Genomic DNA, 23,042 nt, shown 5'->3' with positions numbered 1-23,042 from the left:
ACAAGAATATAACTATTATAATACTGCTCCTATGTACAAGAATATAACTACTATAATACTACCTCCTATGTACAAGAATATAACTACTATTATACTAGCTCCTATATACAAGAATATAACTACTATAATACTACTCCTATGTACAAGAATATAACTACTATAATACTACTCCTATGTACAAGAATATAACTACTATAATACTGCTCCTATGTACAAGAATATAACTACTATAATACTACTCCTATGTACAAGAATATAACTACTATAATACTACTCCTATGTACAAGAATATAACTACTATAATACTACCTCCTATGTACAAGAATATAACTACTATAATACTACTCCTATGTACAAGAATATAACTACTATAATACTACTCCTATGTACAAGAATATAACTACTATAATACTGCTCCTATGTACAAGAATATAACTACTATAATACTACTCCTATGTACAAGAATATAACTACTATAATACTACTCCTATGTACAAGAATATAACTACTATAATACTACTCCTATGTACAAGAATATAACTACTATAATACTACCTCCTATGTACAAGAATATAACTACTATAATACTACTCCTATGTACAAGAATATAACTACTATAATACTACTCCTATGTACAAGAATATAACTACTATAATACTACTCCTATGTACAAGAATATAACTACTATAATACTACCTCCTATGTACAAGAATATAACTACTATAATACTACTCCTATGTACAAGAATATAACTACTATAATACTACCTCCTATGTACAAGAATATAACTACTATAATACTGCTCCTATATACAAGAATATAACTACTATAATACTGCTCCTATGTACAAGAATATAACTACTATAATACTGCTCCTATGTACAAGAATATAACTACTATAATACCTGTAGTATATATTATATATATTGAGTTTTCTATAATATTCGATATGCTGCATGTCTTTGTACGGTTTATGTTGTGGAGATGATGATGGCGGTTGTATTGCTGCAGTATTTGTCCTCAGTAGTGTCAGGGGGTCATTCCAGGAGTAGTCGTCGTTTTCAGAGCTTGTTTTGCTTGTCCTGGTTTTTCCTCTGTAAGTTCTCTGTAGTTATTTCAGGTCTGTAGATTGTTCTTTTCTCGATTTGTTCTTTCCCTGGGACTGTACCATCAGAGGTCACAGATGACGACACCTCCTGTATACTCTGCAGGTCACTTAGGGTTTATCCTAAAGACTATTCCGTTGCTCTGACATATGTGCTACCATTTGCCTTATATCACTGGGGTTTGTACTGCCATCAGACTTATCTACCCTACAACTGTGACCATGTTATGTATGTGGGTCTTTTTGTAACCAAGGGGATATGTGCTGCTTAAAGGGATTGTTACGACTGTTACTTATTTACAGATACACGTTAGGTTCCGTTATTCTGATTAATATCGGGGCTTGGTCATATATAAGTTATGATTTCTCTTACCTCAGTGGGTCAGAGTGTTTGTATCGTTTCCGTTCCGTGTAATAATACCGTTTCCGGATTGGATCCAACAAGTTCAGCCCAAAATACACCAGTCAGATGAACCTTGTGAATCGTGCAACATCATTTGATACGTCATCGTTTGGGATACATTATGTCCCTATAGATAATACGCTGGTACGTATGTGTCCACCAGGGGCCGGCCCTCCCCTATCTGATAGTGGTAGGACCCTGAATGGCGGTATTTCGGAGAAGCGATGAATATGGCGCATCCCCCGCTCCTGTGGACGCCTCATACTGCATCTACAATATTTTAATGCTTAGAATTTTTTTTTTTATAATCCTGCAAAACGCTGATACACGCTTAATGCCAATTTCATTAACTCGGCGCCCTTCCTATAATAAAGCTGTACCGCTATGTGATGATAAGAGCGCGCTACAGACATGGGGAGGAATTGGCAATGCAAATTCCAGAAATATTGGGCAGCGCTCTCAGCAGGGCTTTAACAGGATAAAGATTTAACAAAGTGCCAAAGTAGGCGGAATGTCAAGAGTGTCCTCCGAGCCGCCGAATGAAAGGCAGCCCCCCGCACTAGACGTACAGGATTAGCACGAAAATCCCCATAATTCACCCTGCTAAAAATAAACATCAAACACGGGAAGACGGCTTGAAGTAATCACAGCTATCTGGACGCGCTCCTTCACACAACGAAGACGACGGAAGAGAAAGATCCAGAATTCTAACTACTTAAAAGTCAAAACTGTTTCCTCTCCAGGGACTCTCATTAAGGCAGATGGGGCGATCCCTAAACAAGATGAACCCCCATAACTGTACTGTCTGGACAATATAGGATTGTAACACTTGGGCACTCTATGGCGGCTTTATTTGGGCACCATAGTGCTATATTACTTAGACATTACATGGTTGTATTATGTGAGTACCATAGGTTTGTATGGCTTGGCCACCATGACCAATAGACAACACCAGAAGTGTCTTACGTGGGCCAAGGAGAAAAGGGACTGGAGTGTTACTCCTAAGGTGTTTTCAGTAAATTTTGCATTTCATTAGCCTGGAGAAGAGCGGAGACATCGCTGTACACAATCCAAGCTGCTGGAGGTCTAGTGTGAACTCTCGACCATGATGGTTTGGGGGCCGTGTCATCTGCTGGGGGGTCCACTGGGTTGTATCAGGACCAAAGTCAGCGCCGCTTCTACCAGGAGATTCTCCAGCACTTCAGGCTTCCCTCTGCCCACAAGAGTTATGGAGATGGGATTGTCATAATATAATACATAATATAATATAATACAATATAATATATGGGGGTGACTGTATAATACAATACAATATATGGGGGTGACTGTAATATAATACAATATAATATATGGGGGGTGACTGTAATATAATACAATATAATATATGGGGGTGACTGTATAATATAATACAATATAATATATGGGGGTGACTGTATAATATAATACAGTATAATATATGGGGGTGACTGTATAATATAATACAATATAATATATGGGGTGACTGTATAATACAATATAATATATGGGGGGTGACTGCATAATATAATACAATATAATATATGGGGGTGACTGTATAGTAGAATACAATATAATATATGGGGGTGACTGTATAATATAATACAATATAATATATGGGGGGTGACTGTATAATATAATACAGTATAATATATGGGGGTGACTGTATAATATAATACAATATAATATATGGGGTGACTGTATAATATAATACAATATAATATATGGGGGGTGACTGCATAATATAATACAATATAATATATGGGGGTGACTGTATAATAAAATACAATATAATATATGGGGGTGACTGTATAATATAATACAGTATAATATATGGGGGTGACTGTATAATATAATACAATATAATATATGGGGGGTGACTGCATAATATAATACAATATAATATATGGGGGTGACTGTATAGTAGAATACAATATAATATATGGGGGTGACTGTATAATATAATACGATATAATATATGGGGGTGACTGTATAGTAGAATACAATATAATATATGGGGGGTGACTGTATAATATAATACGATATAATATATGGGGGTGACTATAATATAATACAATATAATATATGGGAGTGACTGTATAATATAATACAATATAATATATGGGGGTGACTGTATAATATAATACAATATAGTATATGGGGGTGACTGTATAATATAATACAATATAATATATGGGAGTGACTATAATATAATACAATATAATATATGGGAGTGACTGTATAATATAATATAAAATATGGGGTGACTGTATAATATAATACAATATAGTATATGGGGGTGACTGTATAATATAATACAATATAATATATGGGGGTGACTGTATAATATAATACAATATTAAAAATGGGGGTGACTGTATCATATAATACAATATAATATATTATACAGTCACCCCCATATATTATATTGTATTATATTATACAGTCACCCCCATATATTATATTGTATTATATTATACAGTCACCCCCATTTTTAATATTGTATTATATTATACAGTCATACACTATAATATATGGGAGTGACTGTATAATATAATACAATATAATATATGGGGGTGATAGGGACATATGGATCCCTCCGTATGTTGTAGAGGTCCTAAGTAGATAATTAATTAACAGGCCTAGATGGACTGCAGCCATCTTCTTTAGGCCTGGAGAACTGATTAAGACACAAGATGGTGGTGTATCAAAAGAGTTCTAATTTTATTGTAAGAAAAAGGTAGTTTAAATACATTACAGACAAAGAGCTGGCTTGGCTATTCTAATCAGTACAACATGATTGGTTATAGAGATATAAGACAAGCCTGGCACATGACTATTGGCTGAGGCTCATTATAATCTGCATCTCATTATAGCTTTCCACACTGGGATGGACTTTCCCATGAAACAAAGAAGGATTCAAAATACTTATGTGTGAGCTAACATCCCAGACTGTCTATATGTATATATCATGGCAAAAGAGGTAAGATGACATGCTTCAACCTCATTAACAATAAGCTACATAGACTCTGTGTCTATACACACTCTAAGTGACCTTCATATACCATAAAATATGACAAAGTGCCCAGATACCATAAGATTAATACTTTTGTTGGTTATGTGTCCATACATCATGTAAAGGAGATAAGAGATATACAAAGTCAGCTGCATCTTCTCAAAATGAGGCCCTTGAGAGATAAGGATTAGCAACATATGCATTAACGTTCATTATCATATTATAGTTTATATGTGAAAGAGTATCAAGATGGCTCACAAAATACAAAGATGGAGGACTTGACTCTAACAGGGGTGACTGTATAATATAATACAATATAATATATGTGGTGACTGTATAATATAATACAATATAATATATGGGAGTGACTGTATAATATAATACAATATAATATATGGGGGTGACTGTATAAAATAATATAATATAATATATGGGAGTGACTGTATAATATAATACAATATAATATATGGGAGTGACTGTATAATAGAATACAATATAATATATGGGGGTGACTGTATAATATAATACAATATAGTATATGGGGGTGACTGTATAATATAATACACTATAATATATGGGGGTGACTGTATAATACAATACAATATAATATATAGGGGTGACTGTATAATATAATACAATATAATATATGGGGGTGACTGTATAATATAATACAATATAATATATGGGGGTGACTGTATAATATAATACAATATAATATATGGGAGTGACTGTATAATATAATACAATATAATATATGGGGGTGACTGTATAAAATAATATAATATAATATATGGGAGTGACTGTATAATATAATACAATATAATATATGGGAGTGACTGTATAATATAATATATGGGGGTGACTGTATAATATAATACACTATAATATATGGGGGTGACTGTATAATACAATACAATATAATATATGGGGGTGACTGTATAATATAATACAATATAATATATGGGGGTGACTGTATAATATAATACAATATAATATATGGGGGTGACTGTATAATATAATACAATATAATATAAGGGAGTGACTGTATAATATAATACAATATAATATATGGGGGTGACTGTATAATATAATACAAAATAATATATGGGGGTGACTGTATAATATAATACAATATAAGATATGGGGGTGACTGTATAATATAATACAATATAAAATATGGGGTGACTGTATAATATAATACAATATAATACACTATAATATATGGGGGTGACTGTATAATATAATACAATATAATATATGGGGGGTGACTGTATAATATAATACAATATAATATATGGGGGGTGACTGTATAATATAATACAATATAATATATGGGGGTGACTGTATAATATAATACAATATAATATATGGGGGTGACTGTATAATATAATACAATATAATATATGGGGGTGACTGTATAATATAATACAATATTAAAAATGGGGGTGACTGTATAATATAATACAATATAATATATGGGGGTGACTGTATAATATAATACAATATAATATATGGGGGGTGACTGCATAATATAATACAATACAATATATGAGGGTGACTGTATAGTAGAATACAATATAATATATGGGGGTGACTGTATAATATAATACAATATAATATATGGGGGTGACTGTACAATATAATACGATATAATATATGGGGGTGACTATAATATAATACAATATAATATATGGGAGTGATTGTATAATATAATACAATATAATATATGGGGGTGACTGTATAATATAATACAATATAATATATGGGGGTGACTGTATAGTATAATACAATATGACATATGGGGGTGACTGTATAATATAATACAATATAATATATGGGGGTGACTGTATAGTATAATACAATATAATATATGCGGGTGACTGTATAGTAGAATACAATATAATATATGGGGGTGAGTGTATAATATAATACAATATAATATATGGGGGTGAGTGTATAATATAATACAATATAATATATGGGGGTGAGTGTATAATGTAATACAATATAATATATGGGGGTGACTGTATAATATAATACAATATAATATATGGGGGTGACTGTATAATATAATACAATATAATATATGCGGGTGACTGTATAATATATTCTGAATGCAGCGGCCAGGCTCATCTATCAGGCTAGACGCTACAGCGATGCCTCCGGTCTGTGCCAGTCACTACATTGGCTGTCTATTCATTATAGAATAAAATATAAAGTTATTACTCTCATCCACAAGGCTCTCCATAATGCCGCACCTCCCTACATTTCCTCCCTCATCTCTGTCTACCGCCCAACCCGTGCTCTCCGCTCACTCAATGACCTAACACTTACATCCTCTATTATCAGAACCTCCCATGCTCGTATACAAGACTTCTCCCGAGCTGCACCACTTCTCTGGAATGCTCTACCCCGGACAATCAGATTAACTCCCAACTTCTACAGTTTCAAACGCAAACTAAAGACGCATCTTTTCAGACAAGCCTATCACAATTCCTAATGCACAAAATTGTCTGAACACTGTATAAGCAATGCCGCCCCTGCTACCTCTTGTGTCACCCTCTCTACCTCATAGATTGTAAGCTCTTTTGAGCAGGGCCCTCAGTCCCATTGTGTGAAATGACGTTCTTTGTTATGTATGTCTGTATCTGAATCCTATAAATTGTACAGCGCTGCGGAATATGTTGGCGCTATATAAATAAAATGTATTATTATTATTATTATTATATATGGGAGTGACTGTATAATATAATACAATATAATATATGGGGGTGACTGTATAGTATAATACAATATAATATATGGGGGTGACTGTATAGTAGAATACAATATAATATATGGGGGTGATTGTATAATATAATACACTATAATATATGGGGGTGACTGTATAATATAATACAATATAATATATGGTGGTGACTGTATAATATAATATAATATATGGGGGTGACTGTATAATATAATATAATATAATATAATATATAATATATGGGGGTGACTGTATAATATAATACAATATAATATATGGGAGTGACTGTATAATATAATACAATATAATATATGGGGGTGATAGGGACATATGGATCCCTCCGTATGTTGTAGAGGTCCTAAGTAGATAATTAATTAACAGGCCTAGATGGACTGCAGCCATCTTCTTTAGGCCTGGAGAACTGATTAAGACACAAGATGGTGGTGTATCAAAAGAGTTCTAATTTTATTGTAAGAAAAAGGTAGTTTAAATACATTACAGACAAAGAGCTGGCTTGGCTATTCTAATCAGTACAACATGATTGGTTATAGAGATATAAGACAAGCCTGGCACATGACTATTGGCTGAGGCTCATTATAATCTGCATCTCATTATAGCTTTCCACACTGGGATGGACTTTCCCATGAAACAAAGAAGGATTCAAAATACTTATGTGTGAGCTAACATCCCAGACTGTCTATATGTATATATCATGGCAAAAGAGATAAGATGACATGCTTCAACCTCATTAACAATAAGCTACATAGACTCTGTGTCTATACACACTCTAAGTGACCTTCATATACCATAAAATATGACAAAGTGCCCAGATACCATAAGATTAATACTTTTGTTGGTTATGTGTCCATACATCATGTAAAGGAGATAAGAGATATACAAAGTCAGCTGCATCTTCTCAAAATGAGGCCCTTGAGAGATAAGGATTAGCAACATATGCATTAACGTTCATTATCATATTATAGTTTATATGTGAAAGAGTATCAAGATGGCTCACAAAATACAAAGATGGAGGACTTGACTCTAACAGGGGTGACTGTATAATATAATACAATATAATATATGGGGGTGAATGTATAGTATAATACAATATAATATATGGGGGTGAGTGTATAATATAATACAATATAATATATGGGGGTGAGTGTATAATATAATACAATATAATATATGGGGGTGACTGTATAATATAATACAATTTAATATATGGGGGTGACTGTATAGTATAATATATGAGGGTGAGTGTATAATATAATACAATATAATATATGGGGGTGACTGTATAATATAATACAATATAATATATGGGGTGACTGTATAATATAATACAATATAATATATGCGGGTGACTGTATAATATAATATATGGGGGTGACTGTATAATATAATACAATATAATATATGGGGGTGACTGTATAATATAATACAATATAATATATGGGGGTGACTGTATAATATAATACAATATAATATATGGGGGTGACTGTATAATATAATACAATATCATATATGGGGGTGAATGTATAGTATAATACAACATAATATATGGGGGTGAGTGTATAATATAATACAATATAATATATGGGGGTGACTGTATAATATAATACAATATAATATATGGGGGTGACTGTATAGTATAATACAATATAATATATGGGGGTGAATGTATAGTATAATACAACATAATATATGGGGGTGAGTGTATAATATAATACAATATAATATATGGGGGTGACTGTATAATATAATACAATATAATATATGGGGGTGACTGTATAGTATAATACAATATAATATATGGGGGTGAATGTATAGTATAATACAACATAATATATGGGGGTGAGTGTATAATATAATACAACATAATATATGCGGGTGACTGTATAATATAATATATGGGGGTGACTGTATAATATAATACAATATAATATATGGGGGTGACTGTATAATATAATACAATATAATATATGGGGGTGACTGTATAATATAATACAATATAATATATGGGGGTGACTGTATAATATAATACAATATCATATATGGGGGTGACTGTATAGTATAATACAACATAATATATGGGGGTGAGTGTATAATATAATACAATATAATATATGGGGGTGACTGTATAATATAATACAATATAATATATGGGGGTGACTGTATAATATAATACAATATAATATATGGGGGTGACTGTATAGTATAATACAATATAATATATGGGGGTGAATGTATAGTATAATACAACATAATATATGGGGGTGAGTGTATAATATAATACAATATAATATATGGGGGTGACTGTATAATATAATACAATATAATATATGGGGGTGACTGTATAATATAATATAATATATGAGGGTGACTGTATAATATAATACAATATAATATATGGGGGTGAGTGTATAATGTAATACAATATAATATATGGGGGTGACTGTATAATATAATACAATATAATATATGGGGGTGAGTGTATAATATAATATAATATAATATATGGGGGTGACTGTATAGTATAATACAATATAATATATGGGGGTGACTGTATAATATAATACAATATCATATATGGGGGTGACTATATAGTATAATACAATATAATATATGGGGGTGACTGTATAATATAATACAATATAATATATGGGGGTGACTGTATAATATAATATAATATAATATAATATATGGGGGTGAATGTATAGTATAATACAACATAATATATGGGGGTGAGTGTATAATATAATACAATATAATATATGGGGGTGAGTGTATAATATAATATAATATATGGGGGTGAGTGTATAATATAATACAATATAATATATGGGGGTGAGTGTATAATGTAATACAATATAATATATGGGGGTGACTGTATAATGTAATACAATATAATATATGGGGGTGACTGTATAATATAATACAATATAATATATGGGGGTGAGTGTATAATATAATATAATATAATATAATATAATATATGGGGGTGACTGTATAATATAATACAATATAATATATGGGGGTGAGTGTATAATATAATATAATATAATATATGGGGGTGACTGTATAATATAATACAATATAATATATGGGGGTGACTGTATAATATAATACAATATAATATATGGGGGTGAGTGTATAATGTAATACAATATAATATATGGGGGGTCACTTTATCAATTGATTTACTAAAAAATAATAACTTTTTGATGATGATCTAATTTATTGAGATGCAACTGTAACTTTATTAGTAAGGTGCTATATGACTATAATGTTTGGACACTACAATATGTGATTAAATTACTTGAGCGCTATATGATGGTATTATTTGGACACTATATTACCATATTTCTTAGGTGCTACATGACTGTATTATTTGGACACTATGTGACTATATTATTTGAGCATTATATTACTGTATTCCATGGGCACTATATGATTTTCCTTCTTAGGCGCTATATGACTTCATTATTTGGACACTATATGACTATATCAATATGAATATATTATTTGAGCGCTATATGATGGTATTTCTTAGGTGCTATATGACTATATTATTTGTGCCCTATATGACGGTATTACTTGATTACTATATGACTGTATTGTTTGTATTATTGAGCACTATATGACTATATTATTGGGCCCTATATGACGGTATTACTTGGCTACTGCTGTTACTTCTCAGGGTGTGCCCCCCCCCCCCCCCCTGACCGCACTTGTACCTCCATTTAGTAGCCTCTTCTGTATCTTCCTCACTATAATATTCTTTGTACTCACAGAAATGACAACCACAAGCAAAACAAATCATCGTCCCCAATAAATGTATAATGACACGGGCAGGTGACGCGGGCGGGGGAGGGGGGACCATTACAGGCAGTGCTCTGTACACATGAAGCTCTTCATTACGGAGTCAGTGGCAGAGCCTGTACCCGCAGGATCCCTGATGGACGCCATCGTCATATTATTATTACTGCTAGGAAGGCAATTGCCAACTTTCCCGACAATAATAGAAGGATAAATGAGTGATGTACATACATAATACATGAGGCCATATGCTGATCACACACAGCTACGAGCAGGGCCGGAGACATATAACCCTGCTAGTGCCGGGGAGCGCAGGGGTTAATAAAATCTAAGATTTATCTACCTCGCAGATAGGCATCGAACCATCTTTAAAGGGACACTCCAGTGTTATATTCTGACTCATTACATTGCCTGTAAGACCCCCCGAGTCCCCGGAATAATAGTAATAGTTGTCTCCGCACATTGTCCTTTCTTTCATTGCTTTCATCTTCTTCAATAAGTCTCATGATGACAGAGTGACCTGTTTTTCCTAGTATGGGTTGCTGTGTAAGCATTTAGGACTAGCATGTGACCTCACTTGGATCTAAGCCCCGCCCATGTGACAATGTCTGCCCGCTCCTCCTCTGCCTCTCACACGTTTGCTCCCTATAGCCGCCATCTTTCACATGCCGTCCGCACTTCCACCTTCCTCCCAAACATTACTATGTCTTCATTACCTTCCTCAGGGTTTCCAGTCACAGTTGGCTCAGCTTCCAGGAGCTTTGGTGATAATATCCTCACAGTCTAAGGTCCTGGCCGGTGCATTTTAGTATTAACTGTGCAGTGCTTTGCAGGTACTAGGCATCGGTGCAAGAACTAGACATGGATGCGGTTACTGGACATGGATACAGGACCTAGCCATGGGTACAGGTACTAGACATAGGTACAGGTATTAGTCATGGGTACAGGTACTAGTCATGGGTACAGATATTAGCCATGGGTACAGGTATTAGGCATGGGTACAAGTACTAGACATAGGTACAGGTATTAGTCATGGGTACAGGTACTAGACATGGGTACAGGTATTAGCCATGGGTACAGGTATTAGGCATGGGTACAAGTACTAGACATAGGTACAGGTATTAGGCATGGGTACAGGTACTAGACATGGGTACAGGTATTAGCCATGGGTACAGGTATTAGGCATGGGTACAAGTACTAGACATAGGTACAGGTATTAGGCATGGGTACAGGTACTAGCCATGGGTACAGGTACTAGACATAGGTACAGGTATTAGTCATGGGTACAGGTACTAGACATGGGTACAGGTATTAGCCATGGGTACAGGTATTAGGCATGGGTACAAGTACTAGACATAGGTACAGGTATTAGGCATGGGTACAGGTACTAGCCATGGGTACAGGTACTAGACATAGGTACAGGTATTAGTCATGGGTACAGGTACTAGACATGGGTACAGGTATTAGGCATGGGTACAGGTACTAGACATAGGTATAGGTATTAGTCATGGGTACAGGTACTAGACATGGGTACAGGTATTAGCCATGGGTACAGGTATTAGGCATGGGTACAAGTACTAGACATAGGTACAGGTATTAGGCATGGGTACAAGTACTAGACATAGGTACAGGTATTAGGCATGGTTATTAGCATCATTATCTATGGGGCAGATTAAGTTTGGTGGAAATCCCTGAGTAAGGAAATAAAAGTTTGAGTTGTCTCCCAAGTAAAATAATGTGTGAAGAGATCTAAGATCCATTCTAGAGGCATCAGATACATTGTAGCCAATTGTCTCCTCCAGAAAACATTCCACCTAGACATACTAAAGTAATGAGATCTGCACAGCGCTCCTCTGTGCTGCATGAAGTGCGGGGTCTTGCGTTATTTCAGGAGGAATTATTACTAACAGTAATTTACCAGAATTCATTCACTAGTGATTCTCTTTTCCTTTGATTGTGTAAAGTCCAGCGATCTATCCTGTAAGTTCTGCCCCGCTGGGCACCTATTCTTCAATCACGAAAACTGTATGACCCCAACAAGGTCAGACGGATAGGTTATGTCACCTGAATGAGTATTTTCCCTGGTGAATAGAAGCCTCCGCTGCAGACATATCTACTTTTTTTGTCACTATCAAATAAATTCCATGTAGCAATAGTGGCGCCCATAGTGTTCCACAGAGCTCATTTGTATGTTGACAAAATTAGTGATATCAAGGTAATAGGCAGCAATTCACAAGGGGAAAATGATTCAGGTGACAGTAACCTATCTATCTGCAGGACTGGGGTGATATGCTGGTTCTGGTGACAGTAACCTATCTATCTGCAGGGCTGGGGTGATATGCTGGGTCTGGTGACAGTAACCTATCTATCTGCAGGGCTGGGGTGATATGCTGGTTCTGGTGACAGTAACCTATCTATCTGCAGGGCTGGGGTGATATGCTGGTTCTGGTCACAGTAACCTATCTATCTGCAGGGCTGGGGTGATATGCTGGTTCTGGTGACAGTAACCTATCTATCTGCAGGGCTGGGGTGATATGCTGGTTCTGGTGACAGTAACCTATCTATCTGCAGGACTGGGGTGATATACTGGTTCTGGTGACAGTAATCTATCTATCTGCAGGGCTGGGGTGATATGCTGGTTCTGGTGACAGTAACCTATCTATCTGCAGGGCTGGGGTGATATGCTGGTTCTGGTGACAGTAACCTATCTATCTGCAGGACTGGGGTGATATGCTGGGTCTGGTGACAGTAACCTATCTATCTGCAGGGCTGGGGTGATATGCTGGGTCTGGTGACAGTAATCTATCTATCTGCAGGACTGGGGTGATATGCTGGTTATGGTGACAGTAACCTATCTATCTGCAGGGCTGGGGTGATATGCTGGTTCTGGTGACAGTAACCTATCTATCTGCAGGGCTGGGGTGATATTCTGGTCCTGGTGACAGTAACCTATCTATCTGCAGGGCTGGGGTGATATACTGGTTCTGGTGACAGTAACCTATCTATCTGCAGGGCTGGGGTGATATGCTGGTCCTGGTGACAGTAACCTATCTATCTGCAGGGCTGGGGTGATATACTGGTTCTGGTGACAGTAACCTATCTATCTGCAGGCTGCGGTGATATGCTGGGTCTGATGACACTAACCTATCTATCTGCAGGGCTGGGGTGATATGCTGGTTCTGGTGACAGTAACCTATCTATCTGCAGGGCTGGGGTGATATGCTGGTTCTGGTCACAGTAACCTATCTATCTGCAGGGCTGGGGTGATATGCTGGGGTCTGGTGACAGTAACCTATCTATCTGCAGGACTGGGGTGACATGCTGGTTCTGGTGACAGTAACCTATCTATCTGCAGGGCTGGGGTGATATGCTGGTTCTGGTCACAGTAACCTATCTATCTGCAGGGCTGGGGTGATATGCTGGGGTCTGGTGACAGTAACCTATCTATCTGCAGGGCTGGGGTGATGTGCTGGTTCTGGTGACAGTAACCTATCTATCTGCAGGGCTGGGGTGATATGCTGGTTCTGGTGACAGTAACCTATCTATCTGCAGGGCTGGGGTGATATGTTGGTTCTGGTGACAGTAACCTATCTATCTGCAGGACTGGGGTGATATGCTGGTTCTGGTGACAGCAACCTATCTATCTGCAGGGCTGGGTTAATGTTCTGTTTTGTCTCTAACAAGGTCCAAGTGTGCGTGTATATAGAAGCAGTCTCTTGTATAGCAGGCAGATACGGGCACACATAGAATGTGACTTGCAATCTCTTTTACGCTAAGGCCCCACATTGTAGGATTGCAGTATTTTTTTGCTACGTGGGTTCTTATCTTTAGAAGATTTTCCTACCATAGTGCAGGACATAAGATATAAGTCTGTGTCCATATTGAGGCAGGCTCTTGTACAGCAGGTAGATATGGACTTTAATGGGTAAATTTTTTCTTTGTGATTTGAGTTTCCAGATAACAGACATTGTCTAAACTCTCTTGTCTGACTGGCGGAGACCTAAACAAGTCTGTTGTCAAGTAGAAATCTATTATTAAGCTTGGCAGCCAGAGTGAAAATTGCATTACATTGCACTTTTCTTAAAATATAGTGATATAGGAAATTACAAAAAAAAATTATTAAAAAAATGTATTCAAAAATATATTTAAATTTAATACTTTTTCACTGCTGGATAGTATATGTTACTTCTTAAATATATATTTCACTGAAGGAGGATAGACAGTCCCCCTAAGAAGTATATGTTAAAACTTCACTTTTATTTTTGTTATTAAAACACCCAAAAACAGAAAGAAAAACTTTCTAAAAAAGCGTGGCCCACCATTGGTCCAATACACCTCAATGAGTGACTATATACATGGGAGGAACTCCTACAGGGTATCGCCCTGTTGTATCACCCCTACAGCTATCTCCCTAAATATTATCAATAGAAGTGGTCAGTATAACACTTACACACCAGGCAGGATCCGTATAACGGCTCACCAGACAATAGGTCTATTTAATTAGAGTGAGTCGGATACACGATCATACAGAGGCAGGGATCTGGCCATCAGTACCTCCCCTCTCTGTTGGTGTGGCATTAGGCCAGTATCCTCGGAGGGGTGGAGGAAGTTGTCTGGTGAGCCGTTATACGGATCCTGCCTGGTGTGTAAGTGTTATACTGACCACTTCTATTGATAATATTTAGGGAGATAGCTGTAGGGGTGATACAACAGGGCGATACCCTGTAGGAGTTCCTCCCATGTATACACTCACCGGCCACTTTATTAGGTACACCATGCTAGTAACGGGTTGGACCCCCTTTTGCCTTCAGAACTGCCTCAATTCTTCGTGGCATAGATTCAACAAGGTGCTGGAAGCATTCCTCAGAGATTTTGGTCCATATTGACATGATGGCATCACACAGTTGCAGTCGCAGATTTGTCGGCTGCACATCCATGATGCGAATCTCCCGTTCCACCACATCCCAAAGATGCTCCTCTATTGGATTGAGATCTGGTGACTGTGGAGGCCATTGGAGTACAGTGAACTCATTGTCATGTTCAAGAAACCAGTCTGAGATGATTCCAGCTTTATGACATGGCATTGCATTATCCTGCTGAAAGTAGCCATCAGATGTTGGGTACATTGTGGTCATAAAGGGATGGACATGGGCAGCAACAATACTCAGGTAGGCTTTGGCGTTGCAACGATGCTCAATTGGTACCAAGGGGCCCAAAGAGTGCCAAGAAAATATTCCCCACACCATGACACCACCACCACCAGCCTGAACCGTTACCGATACAAGGCAGGATGGATCCATGCTTTCATGTTGTTGACGCCAAATTCTGACCCTACCATCCGAATGTCGCAGCAGAAATCGAGACTCATCAGACCAGGCAACGTTTTTCCAATCTTCAATTGTCCAATTTCGATGAGCTTGTGCAAATTGTAGCCTCAGTTTCCTGTTCTTAGCTGAAAGGAGTGGCACCCGGTGTGGTCTTCTGCTGCTGTAGCCCATCTGTAGCCTCAAAGTTGGACGTACTGTGCGGCGTTCAGAGATGCTCTTCTGGCTACCTTGGTTGTAACGGGTGGCTATTTGAGTCACTGTTGCCTTTCTATCAGCTCGAACCAGTCTGGCCATTCTCCTCTGACCTCTGGCATCAACAACGCATTTCCGCCCCCCACAGAACTGCTGCTCACTGGATGTTTTTTCTTTTTCGGACCATTCTCTGTAAACCCTAGAGATGGTTGTGCGTGAAAATCCCAGTAGATCAGCAGTTTCTGAAATACTCAGACCAGCCCTTCTGGCACCAACAACCATGCCACGTTCAAAGGCCCTCAAATCACCTTTCTTCCCCATACTGATGCTCGGTTTGAACTGCAGGAGATTGTCTTGACCATGTCTACATGCCGAAATGCACTGAGTTGCCGCCATGTGATTGGCTGATTAGAAATTAAGTGTTAACGAGCAGTTGGACAGGTGTACCTAATAAAGTGGCCGGTGAGTGTATAGTCACTCATTGAGGTGTATTGGACCAATGGTGGGCCACGCTTTTTTAGAAAGTTTTTCTTTCTGTTTTTGGGTGTTTTAATAACAAAAATAAAAGTGAAGTTTTAACATATACTTCTTAGGGGGACTGTTTATCCTCCTTCAGTGAAATTTAATACTTGTTGCAAAAATAGAAACATTTTCTGTTGATACATTTCCTTTAAGATATGGATGTGGTCAGACCCCGGGGCCAAGTCCTGTGGTCCGTGCTATATCCTGATTGCTCCCGATCCTATGCCAGTCACTCCGATGGTGCCGATGAACGTGTCCGAGAGTAAGATGACAAGTGGCAGAGAAGTTTGGAGCCTACGTGATAAGTCAATGTATAATACATGCGGCGTCGGCGCCGTCCAGCATTTTGCTTACAGCAACTGAATATATTTAATATTGCTGAATAATTCATTGCAAAGTTTTAGATTATCAAAGCCCAAGCCAATACATATGTATGGGGGCGCTCGGCGGGCGCGTATCCGTAATGTTATGTGCTGAGGCTGAGCACTCCGAGCAAACTTGTCAGATCTGCAGGTTAAAGGAATTCACAGAATGTTCTAGTAATAGGGAAAAGGGCAATATCCGCCAGGATCGGAGGGAACACTTGTTATTTGATTTCGCCTCCAGGACTCGATCTTATGCTCGACATGAAATACCCGGCCAGAGCCAATGGACCCGACCTGGAGGGGATGAAAGTGTCTCCGGGCTTGTGAAGAAGTGCAGACTCCGGTGAAATATCTCACTGAAAAGTTTATCAAAACTCTGGAATATCTTCAGTTACACTGTGGGTGACTAAAGGGTTAATTCAGCAGATTAGATATCCGGTGCCCAGATCTTTCTTTATCCCCCCTTATAATAAATCTGATATTATGGGATTATAATACTGATGACCTAATCTGAGGATATCAGATCAAGGGACCGATCATTGTTTAGGTTACCCCTAGTGACAACTCTGGGTATTACACCACTGTCTCATTACTCTGCAGGGCACTTCGGACCCCTCCTCTAGCTGATCCCCGGGGTAACCGACTTGGACCTATCCATATGAATAATGAAAATTGTGATTTCAAAAAAGTCATTGCACACAAAATATATTGTCTGATCTCCAGCACTATTTGTTAGAGGGTCCTCACTGATAAGGAGGTTTCTGGGGTCTCGTCATAGGACCACTGGTATGAAATGGTTAACTTCACTAATCCTTGTATTGTAATGAAAATTGTAAGAAATTATTAAAGACTTCATCCTTACAAGCTCTACATAAAATGTGTCTGTAAGGCAACAGGCTGCTGCAGAAGCTCACCCATCTGATAATATCTATCCATCTATCTATCTATCTATCTATCTATCTATCTATCTCCTATCTATCTATCTATCTATCTATCTATCTATCTATCTATCTCCTATCTATCTATCTATCTATCTATCTATCTATCTATCTATCTATCTATCTATCTATCTATCCATCCATCCATCTATCTATCTATCTATCTATCTATCTATCTATCTCCTATCTATCTATCTATCTATCTATCTATCTATCTATCTCCTATCTATCTATCTATCTATCTATCTATCTATCTCCTATCTATCTATCTATCTATCTATCTCCTATCTATCTATCTCCTATTTATCTATCTATCTATCTATCTATCTATCTATCTATCTCCTATCTATCTATCTATCTATCTATCTATCTATCTATCTATCTATCATCTATCTATCTCCTATCTATCTATCTATCTATCTATCTATCTATCTCCTATCTATCTATCTATCTATCTATCTATCTATCTGCTATCTATCTATCTATCTATCTATCTATCTCCTATCTATCTATCTCCTATCTATCTATCTATCTATCTATCTATCTATCTATCTATCTATCTATCTATCTCCTATCTATCTATCTATCTATCTATCTCCTATCTATCTATCTATCTATCTATCTCCTATCTATCTATCTATCTATCTATCTATCTATCTATCTATCATCTATCTATCTATCTATCTATCTATCTATCTATCTATCTCCTATCTATCTATCTATCTATCTATCTATCTATCTATCTATCTATCTATATCCTATCTATCTATCTATCTATCTATCTATCTCTCTCTCATATCTATCTATCTATCTATCTATCTATCTATCTATCTATCTATCTATCTATCTATCTATCTCTCTCCTATCTATCTATCTATCTATCTATCTATCTATCTATCTCCTATCTATCTATCTATCTATCTATCTATCTATCTATCTATCTCCTATCTATCTATCTATCTATCTATCTATCTATCTATCTATCTATCATCTATCTATCTATCTATCTATCTATCTATCTATCATCTATCTACAGTGTTGGCCAAAAGTATCGCCCCCCTGCAGTCCTGTCAGATAATCCTCATTGTCCCCCAGATAATGATTACAAGCACAAACTCTTTGGTAATATCTTCAGTTATTTTGCTTGCAATGAAAAAACACAAAAGAGAAAGAAAAAAAAGTCACATCATTGATCATTTTACACAAAACTCCAGAACTGGTGCGGACAGAAGTATTGGCGCCCTCAGCCTAATACTTGGTAGCACAACCTTTAGACACAATAACTGCGCACAACCGCTTCCGCTAACCAGCAATGAGTTTCTTACAAGGCTCTGCTGGAATCTTAGACCGTTCTTCTTTGGCAAACTGCTCGCGGTCCCCCCTGAGATGTGAAGGGGGCCTTCTCCAAACTGCCACCAAGAGATCTCTCCCCCTCCCCCACAGGTGTTCTATGGGATTCAGGGCTGGACTCATTGCTGCCACTTTACAAGTCTCCAGGGCTTTCTCTCACCACCATTTTCTAGTGCTGACCTGAAGTGTGTTTTGGGTCCTTGTCCTGCTGGAAGAGCCCTGACCTCTGAGGGAGACCCCGCTTTCTCACACTGGGCCCTACATGATGCTGCACAATGTGTTGGTCGTCTTCAGACTTCATAATGCCATGCACACGGTCAAGCAGTCCAGTGCCAGAGGCAGCAAAGCAACCCCAAACCATCAGGGACCTCCACCATGTCTGACTGTAGGGGGCGTCTTCTTCTCTTTTTTCCTGTCATCTCTATGTTGAGGCCTTTTCCTACTTTTGTCTCCTCTGACCAGAGAACATTCTTCCAGAACGATTTTGGCTTTCTCAGGTAAGTTTTGGCAAACTCCAGCCTGGCTTCTGTCTCTGGGTAAGAAGTGGGGTCTTCCTGGGTCTCCTACCATACAGTCCCTTCTCATTCAGACGCTGACGCTGGATAGTACGGGGTGACACTGTTGTACCCTCGGACTGCAGGGCAGCTTGGACTTGTTTGGATGTTAGTCGAGGTTCTTTATCCGCCATCCGCACAATCTTGCAGTGAAATCTCTGGTCAATGTTTCTTTTGCGTCCACATCTAGGGAGGTTAGCCACAGTGCCATGGGCTTTACACTTCTTGATGACACTGCGCACGGTAGACACAGGAACATTCAGGGCTTTGGAGATGGACTTGTAGCCTTGAGATTGCTCATGCTTCCTCACAATTTTGCTTCTCAAGTCCTCAGACAGTTCTTTGGTCTTCTTTCTTTTCTCCATGCTCAATGTGGTGACACAAGGACACAGGACAGAGGTGGAGTCAACTTTAATCCATTTCACCTGGCTGCAAGTGTGATTTAGTTATTGCCACCACCTGTTAGGTACCTCAGGTAAGTAACAGGTGCTGTTAATTACACAAATTAGAGAAGCATCACATGATTTTTCAAACAGTGCCAATACTTTTGTCCACCTACTTTTTATGTTTGCTGTGGAATTATATCCAATTTGGCTTTTTGACAATTGTTTTTGTGGTTTTCCATTGAAGACAAATTAAATGAAGAAAATACCAAAGAATTTGTGATTGCAATCATTATCTGGAAGAACACGGGTATTATCTGACAGAATTGCAGGGGTGCCAATAGTTTTGGCCAACACTCTATCTATCTATAAGTCCATGATGTCCCCCCTCCCCAGACAGTTTGCCCCAGGTCAAATTGCTGACATGGTGGGCACCTCTGGCTCTGCAGCTTCTCTCCTGTATCTGGATGCCGGTGTATTTCTTCACCATGTGTATAGGCGCGTACTCTGAGCAGCCGCCTCTGTGCCGGGGATCAGCCATATTACCAGCAGACAGGAGAATATATTTTCCCTTTAAATGCCGTAATGAGGCATGCAGATATTAATGAGCTTACACAGACGTAATGAGGCAGTGTGTGTTTCTGCTGACTTGCATCTGCAAATATATACACCATTCATGTATCACACTGTGCAAAACATTTCCATGGACTCATAAGTCAGTGTATTACTGTGTGAGGGAAGGTGCAGAATATCCGCAGCATGGCAGATACTACAGTCAGTCTCACTTTACTGCCGGATCCTTTATGAGGTAAATAAGGGGAAAAGGACTGAGCGCTCCGGGGGCGCTAAATTACTATTATATTACATTAACTATCATATACCTGCCAGACACAGCTGTATACTATGTATTAGCAGGGGAGCCGGCGGGGGATGGAGTCATAGCATCCTTCTCCAAGGTAAAGGACAGTACATGGAGGGAAAGGTGCACACTTTTTTTAGCGAAAAGGGTCTGCATGGGGACCCGAAGGACGGAAACCAAACGCTAGTGTGAACCTAGCCTTAGTGTCACCAGAGTATCACCCCAGCCCTGCAGATAGATAGTTTACTGTCACCATAACCAGCATATCACCCCAGCCCTGCAGATAGATAGGTTACTGTCACCAGAACCAGCATATCACCCCAGCCCTGCAGATAGATAGTTTACTGTCACCATAACCAGCATATCACCCCAGCCCTGCAGATAGATAGGTTACTGTCACCAGAACCAGCATATCACCCCAGCCCTGCAGATAGATAGGTTACTGTCACCAGAACCAGCATATCACCCCAGCCCTGCAGATAGATAGGTTACTGTCACCAGAACCAGCATATCACCCCAGCCCTGCAGATAGATGGATTACTGTCACCAGAACCAGCATATCACCCCAGCCCTGCAGATAGATAGGTTAGTGTCACCAGACCCAGCATGTCACCCCAGCCCTGCAGATAGATAGGTTACTGTCACCAGAACCAGCATATCACCCCAGCCCTGCAGATAGATAGGTTACTGTCACCATAACCAGCATATCACCCCAGCCCTGCAGATAGATAGGTTACTGTCACCAGAACCAGCATATCACCCCAGCCCTGCAGATAGATAGGTTACTGTCACCAGAACCAGCATATCACCCCAGCCCTGCAGATAGATAGTTTACTGTCACCATAACCAGCATATCACCCCAGCCCTGCAGATAGATAGGTTACTGTCACCAGAACCAGCATATCACCCCAGCCCTGCAGATAGATAGGTTACTGTCACCAGAACCAGCATATCACCCCAGCCCTGCAGATAGATAGGTTACTGTCACCAGAACCAGCATATCACCCCAGCCCTGCAGATAGATAGGTTACTGTCACCAGAACCAGCATATCACCCCAGCCCTGCAGATAGATAGTTTACTGTCACCATAACCAGCATATCACCCCAGCCCTGCAGATAGATAGGTTACTGTCACCAGAACCAGCATATCACCCCAGCCCTGCAGATAGATAGGTTACTGTCACCAGAACCAGCATATCACCCCAGCCCTGCAGATAGATAGGTTACTGTCACCAGAACCAGCATATCACCCCAGCCCTGCAGATAGATGGATTACTGTCACCAGAACCAGCATATCACCCCAGCCCTGCAGATAGATAGGTTAGTGTCACCAGACCCAGCATGTCACCCCAGCCCTGCAGATAGATAGGTTACTGTCACCAGAACCAGCATATCACCCCAGCCCTGCAGATAGATAGGTTACTGTCACCATAACCAGCATA

Source organism: Leptodactylus fuscus, chromosome 4, assembly GCF_031893055.1.
Source record: "Leptodactylus fuscus isolate aLepFus1 chromosome 4, aLepFus1.hap2, whole genome shotgun sequence".
Lineage (NCBI taxonomy): Eukaryota > Metazoa > Chordata > Amphibia > Anura > Leptodactylidae > Leptodactylus > Leptodactylus fuscus.
The sequence above is the reverse complement of the archived record's forward strand: the minus strand, read 5'-3'. Positions refer to the sequence as shown.